The following is a 7,492-nucleotide window of genomic DNA, read 5'->3' as shown; positions in this document are numbered from 1 at the left end:
AAATTCGAGAGCGAGAGTATGAGGAGTGAGAGTTTGAGAAGAGCGAGATTTTGAGAGCGGAGAGCGAGAGCGAGAGTAAGAGCGGGAATACCGTACAAATTTCCCCTTTTTTTTCTTTTTAATTATTACACATTCCACCTTCTTCTTTCTTTCTTCCTTTCTTTTTTTTTTTTTTTTTTTTTTTCATTTTATAAAAACAATTTCTTAAAATATTTATTATTTTATTTAAACTCTAAAAGAAATAAATTAAAAGAAATAATAACTCATAAATATAAAAAAATATTAAATTAAATATCTCATTTATTAAAAATAATTACAAAAATCAATGTGTCCCACAAGGCGGACATCGTCGATTTCGAGCTGTTATCGTCGTCGACTTCGAACTTGAGGTTGCTCGAGTTCTTCTTGATATTGCTCTGGTACCTCTGCAGGCGCTTTATTAATGAATATTGCTCCACGACCTCGACTATGTCCATGCACGTATGAAGACAAAGAACTAGCCTCTGAGTCATAATGTCATGAACCAATGCTGACATCATCATCATCGGACTAACATAATCAGTTTGACTCTGCGTCTGCATCATAAGGGGCAACTCTTCCACATTATGTGCAACCTCATCAAACTCATCCTCTTCCCGAACAGGTCCTCTACGTCTAGGAGCTGGTGGAGGAACAATAGGTATATCATACATATAATGTTCCTCCATATAACTTTGGTTGGCACTACATTATGCAAGAACCTAGTTCGGATCATTCGCAACCTCACGGAAGTCTACTGTTTCGATCTCTGTGAATTATAAAACAATAATTATAAAACAATTAGACAATATTTAAAATAAATTTAAATTAAAAATAATTATATAATATTTATTCATTGACCAGATGACCCACAGCTGCTCCCAGACGAGTGACGTAGCGCCTTGTGATATTATTATACCAATGAATATATTCTGGGGTACATCTGTGTCAAACTGTTCGAGAGAAACTCCCACTGCAATAAACCTTGCACGATTGTGCCATCGCACTACCAAGTGTGCAATTTTTTTGGACCAATCTCTAGGCCTTAGGTCAATATCATACATATGGGTTCAGTATTACAAGGCGATGGGACATCCTGCTGAAAACCGAATTGTCTCATCCCTGTCAGGAAGATATCACTCACCAATTGTGAAAACATATGAGAGAACTCATCGTCCGCCATATGTTTTGACCATTTGTATAAAAATTAGGCAAAGTATGCATAATAATTTTGTACGGCTCCCAAATAACCTGAAACACAAAAATTTATTTAGAGAATATTAAGACAAATACAATAAAAATGTGTCAATTAGGTTTAGTGTAATGTACTTGTTAGGTTGAAGCAGATCAAACATGTATCTATACTGGTTGACTACACGTGTGGCTGTCCTGATCACACAAAATTTGTCTCTCCACCTAAATTTTTAAATTGATAATTTAGAATTTAAATTAACTAGATCAGTGATATAAAAATTAAATTGAATTAAAACAACATACCGAGAACCGTAGGCTCGTCCAACTAACTGAGCGTCATTAACGTGATGTAGCTGTGGAGCCATTGTTGGAAATCCCCAAGCCCATAGTTGCAAAAGTATAAGAGGCCCAACATCTCTCGAACCTCAGGTCTTGTTGCTTTGCATAGCTGTCATACAACCATGCCAAGCATGCCACCCCACGAATACCGCCCCGCATCATGGAGGTTAGTTAACAGTGGTAGGAACATCAAGTGACAAAATGACTTAATTTATCTGAAACAGACTTCCACCCATCATTTGTAGTATATATGCTCGTGCATATCTTATGACGGTTTCCTCGTCTGCATCATCTGTGAGCTCTACGAAATTGTGTTCCTAACCATATTAAAATTAACCTCGATCCTTTAATCTTGTCAAAGTGGGGTCGCACCGAGGTACAGTTGACAAACTTCTAACCAGTCATCGTACATCACTCCGGTGACAGGCTCACTGTCAACAAGTAACCCCAACAACAACTTCTATGTCTTGTAGAGTGATAGTGCACTCTCCAACAGACATATGGAATGTATGCGTCTCGGGCCTCCATCTCTCGACCAAGGCTGTGATCAGATGCCAGTTCAACTGAATAAATCCTAATCTGGCAACCCCATAGAATCCAGATGTGCGTAGTAGTGGTAGTATTCGAGGGTGGAGCGGGATTAGTGCGCTGGAGAACTGCCTCTCGATGTCTGCAAGATATTTCTCTAGTAGTACGATCTCTCCATACAACATATGATCGATGAATGGACTGGTCGTACAAAACATCGGGATCAACAGGTCCTGGGTTTAAAACCCATGATCTGAAAAAAATATATGTATTAAAATTGACTATAATTGAATAGTAGAGAAAAGTGTGATCAATAAGTCGGGATCAACAAGTGTGTACCATCTATCTGAATGATCGGCCGACATTTATTAAAAGCTTCTATAAAGGACCAAATGCCCAAAATATAGAAGTTAGGATAACATGGCCTTCAATAAGCGTTTCTTTAACTCTCCCAATCACCAAACACTTTAGCCAACAGTTTTCTTTTCCCTCCCATACCCTATGGTAAGAAACATGATATCCAAACTTAATTTGTGTGTCGGACTGCAGTTTGTGCCACACTGATAGATGGTTTTTCTCTTACGGCGTCACAGAAACTCCGTGCAATCATTGATGAATCCATTGCACGTGACTTTGACTTAGTTCTAAATAAAAACATGTATGTTGCTCATCATACTTAGTGATCTCGAACAGCCATGTGATTTTTCTTTATTGCACGAAGTCTCCACTTGCAACCTTCTCCCACTTCTTACACCGAATTGTCCAAACATCGGTGTAGATTCAACAACCTCGTATGGTGCGTGACACTTTATTACAAAACATTCTGACCACGTGTTGTAGCATTTCCTTATCTTGACAAATCATTGTCAACGTCCACAGGAGCTACAATTGGGTTCATGTTTCCCGAATGCTATCTAATACATCATATCCAAATCATTGAATGTATCTGAAAGCATCTCATGTTCACGCCATCGAAATCCAACTCTTAATTCGTCATCCGTTTCTGTTCTTGAAGTCTTCTGTACAGGTTGTTAGCCGCCATCATATCTTCATTATCACATGGCTGATGCAGCTGACTCCGATCAGGATCGTACATTGAGTTGGATCTTCAAACTGGTTTAAATGATATGTATCAGGATCCACCCCTATCATAATTTACATTTACATACAAATGCACTACTTTTGACACTGACATTACCATTGAGAATATCAAGTTCATATGCTTGTGCATTCGAAATAGGGAATGACATATATTCTTATTGATTCCTGATGGTTATAGATTGGGATGCCTATATTTATTTCTATCTGATTTGCTCCCATATTTACACTAAATAACATCCCCAGACATTTTGATGAATTGTTTAAATACAATTCCAGTGTTCACATTTTATGGTAAAAACTCCCACTTGGTGGTGGCCATACTCACCAATTTTTTTGTATTATACTTTTTTATTAAGAAGTATATTAAAAAAATATTAAATTTTTAGTTTATAAACATAAACTTTTTAAGTTTTATTGAACATCAACTTTTTAAACATAACAAATAAACTAAACTTTTTATAACTATTTTTTTAAACATAGAATAAATTAAACTTTTTATAACTATTTTTAAAATAACAACAAATTAAACTTTCAATTAAAATGACGGTAAAACTTTTAAAAACTTATTTTTTCAAATTTAATACAAAATAAAAATTAAATTAAATTAAACTTTTCAAACTATTTTAAACTATATTTTCAAAGTTAATACTAGAAATATTCAACTTATCACAATAACATAACAACAATAATTTTCATATGGAATAAACTAAATTTTCAAACTATATTAAACTTTTGAAACTATACTAAACTTGTTAAACTATCACAATATTTTGTATTAAACTATAAATATCAACTTCTTAAACATAACAATAAACTAAACATTTTAACAGCTATAAACATCAAAGTTAATACTAAAGAAATAAATATCATATGAATAAACTAAAGTTTGAACTATACTAAACTTGTTAACTTCACAATATTTTGTATTAAACTATAAATATCAACTTCTTAAACATAACAATAAACTAAAACATTTTAACACTATAAAACATCAAGTTAATACTAAATAAATCAAAATATCATAAGAATAAACTAAACTTTTCAAATATCATAAGTTCAACTCACAGATTCGACGGTAGTTCTCTTTTTCCTTCAAAGTGACAACGTTCACCCTTTTTCTTGTTATTTGTTATCTTACACAATACAAAAATTAAAAAAAAAAAAACTAGAATCTATATATAAAAAAAATAATATAAGAACAAAAATAAAATTATAATTATTCTTAAAAAATAAAAATTTAGTAGAGTAACGAACCAATATAGTTTGTGTGAGAATAATTTGTATTAAACGAAATACAAAGAGAGAATGGAAATGGAAATGGGAGGAGAGAAAGATAACTTCGAAAAGCTTTATTTTCGAAGGCAGTGAAAGGGACAGTGAGCTATGAAGGGCAGTGAGCAAATCAAGGGGAGAGGAGTGAGCAAAATCAAGGGCAATAAGTCTTCAAAAATTATACGAGGGATGTGAATTGAGGAAAAATGAAGAAGATGGTGGTTTAAAGGATGTAGGTCAAGTGTTGAATACTCGACCCACGGGTTTAGGTGGTTGAAAAGGCATTTAAGGCTATGGAAGAAGGGCATGAACGCGTTAATGAATGCATGGAATCGAAGCAGGGGAATCGGATAACGTCAATGCATGCAGGGAATCGTGCAGGAGAATCGGAGCTGGGGCAGCTTGGTGATATATATGCACTTTTTTAGAACTTATGGAAAAGTAAATAAAGTGAAGACGATTTCCATGTGGCAGACCACGTCAGCTGACTGGTTGACCGTTTAATCCATGTGGCAGACTCAAATCTCGCTTCTCGCTCACGGCTCTCGCTCTCTCCTACAATCTTGCTCTCTCCTACATCTCGCTTTCTCAATCTCGCTCTTTCCTACAATCTCGCTTTCTCCTACAATCTCGCTCTCTCAATCTCGCTCTCTTCTACAATCTGCTCTCCCTACAATCTCGCTTTCAATCTCTCGCTCTCTCAATCTCACTTTCCATCTCGCTCTCTCCTACAATCTCGCTCTCTCTTACAATCTACTTCACCCACTTATTCTTCTTGTCGAGGGTTGAAGTGTTCGAACTTATGTATGCCAGAACTTCACCTTCGACAACCTAATATACAAAATTAGCGAGATTCCCTTCTAGAGCGAGACCTCATCACAAAATTAGCGAGATTTCCTTTTCCTTTGATCGAGGGTTGAAGTTTCGACTATATTATGTCGAACTTCAACCCTCAAAAAACCCCGATTTACGTATTGTTTCCAAGTTTTTCTATTGTTTGTCGAGTTCTCAACGTCGACCTCTACATTAGTCGAATCCTCAACCCCTCGACTTCTAGCCTCGAAATCCCAAAACAACAATATTTCTCTAATAAGTTTCAAAACAACAATATTTCTCTAATAAGTTTTGAAAACAACAATTTAATATTAAAGGTCCCCTCCAAGATGGTTATGATATGGTTATATATAAGTTTTCATCGGAAAAACTTTCTAACTAAATGACTCCAAAAGAAATGTATTTCTTTTTTTTACCATATATGAACTGTGTGGATCGAATCTCTAGTTTTAAAGATTGATAGTAAATATTTGATGTGAGCTAAACTAGCTAAAAAAAAAGATTGTGTGTTATTATTACGATAACTAATCATGGGGTAAATTCTTTTTTTTAAAAAAAAAAAAAAGAAAAAAACTAATTAATGGGTTACTAAGTAGTGTTATTAAGTACCTGAAGGAAGTTTAAATAGGCATAAATTGTGATTGAAATATTAATAATCATTTGAATGTACTTTTAGATTGGGAGTAATTAATTCCAAAAAGATAGATAATTATGATAAATTACTAAAAGAAGCAACTTTGAAGGAAATAAGGTTTTGGGCCAATGAATTAAAACAATATATCATTGATGAATATTACAAAGTCTTCAGCCACGTGACCCCTAATTTACCCAATATTTAAACTGTTGTACAGCTGTATTCTTTCTTTCCTTGCAAACGTTTTCCACATTCAAAATATCACATATATTATATATATATATATAATTTTTTTTTTAAATAATGACAAAATAGGAGTTAGGAAAGTATGTTTTGGAAAGTATGGACAAATATAGGGTAAGCTGGAATCGTGTACCCGGGTACACGATTTCCATGTGACATACTCGTGTACCCGGTACACGAGTACCATTATCCAGTCAGCTGACCACAGTTAGCTGGCTGCCGTTACCAGTCAAGCGAACTCGTGTTACCCGGTACACGATTCGCTTATAATTTTTTTTTCTTTTTTTTTTTTAAGTTAATTGTTAAACTTGATTATATAACTTATATTCCTTCATTATTGCTTATAATTATTTTTTAAATTGTTAAACTTAATCTTTCATTATTAAACTTAAATATATATTTAATCTACAATAAAACACATCTTGCACTCATATTAAAAAAAATACCATGATATTAAAGAATATTACAAATTAGTTCTTTAATTTACAATTTGAAAAATGATACAATGTGGGATTAAAACGACCCCCCGACCCTTATTCCTCATGAGGTTGTCTTCGTGTCCCTCTAAATCAGGTTCACCCCGTTGTCGCTGTCGTCGTCTACGACGAATACGTCTTCGATCGGTGTCAGCAACGTTTAGTCGTCTTGTTTGTTGAATATTACTTTCTACGTTGACGCAATGTTTGCTGACACATTAAACCCAATTCTGGTAAGTTGTTCTGCACTGAATAATTGGTTGAATTATCGCCGATTAAAATTATTCTGCTTAGAATAAAAAAAAAGTAAACAATGATTCATATTATATATATGGAAAATGTCTGATTTTAAATCTCTGTACCATGCGAGTTACTAGTAAGCGCCGTCAGGTGAGATAAACTCGCCTCGTGATCGGAATGTGTAATAATTAAAAAAGAAAAAAAAAGGGGAAATTTGTACGGTATTCTCGCTCTTACTCTCGCTCTCGCTCTCGCTCTCAAAATCTCGCTCTCTCAAACTCTCACTCTCTCATACTCTCGCTCTCGAATTTGATTGGGAAGTTCAGTGGCAAAAAGAAGGAGATTCATTAGCTCGTTATTTAGTCAGACTTGATGAGATGACACAATCCATAAAAATTATTCAACAAGCTTTGGAAGAAATTCCAGGGGGACCTTATAAAAATTTAGAAATACGATCTTTTGATAGAGGAAGGTCTCCGGAAATGATAATTAAACAGACTCAATAATAATGTTAGGAAGGACAAGGTCGAGGGTTCAAAGTTCGACGTACAAATGAAAGGAAAGTCGAGGGATTCAATAGGTCGAATTTTCAACCCTCGACTTATTTTAAAAA

Source organism: Benincasa hispida, chromosome 4 (genome assembly GCF_009727055.1).
Source record: "Benincasa hispida cultivar B227 chromosome 4, ASM972705v1, whole genome shotgun sequence".
NCBI classification, from domain to species: domain Eukaryota; kingdom Viridiplantae; phylum Streptophyta; class Magnoliopsida; order Cucurbitales; family Cucurbitaceae; genus Benincasa; species Benincasa hispida.
The sequence above is the reverse complement of the archived record's forward strand: the minus strand, read 5'-3'. Positions refer to the sequence as shown.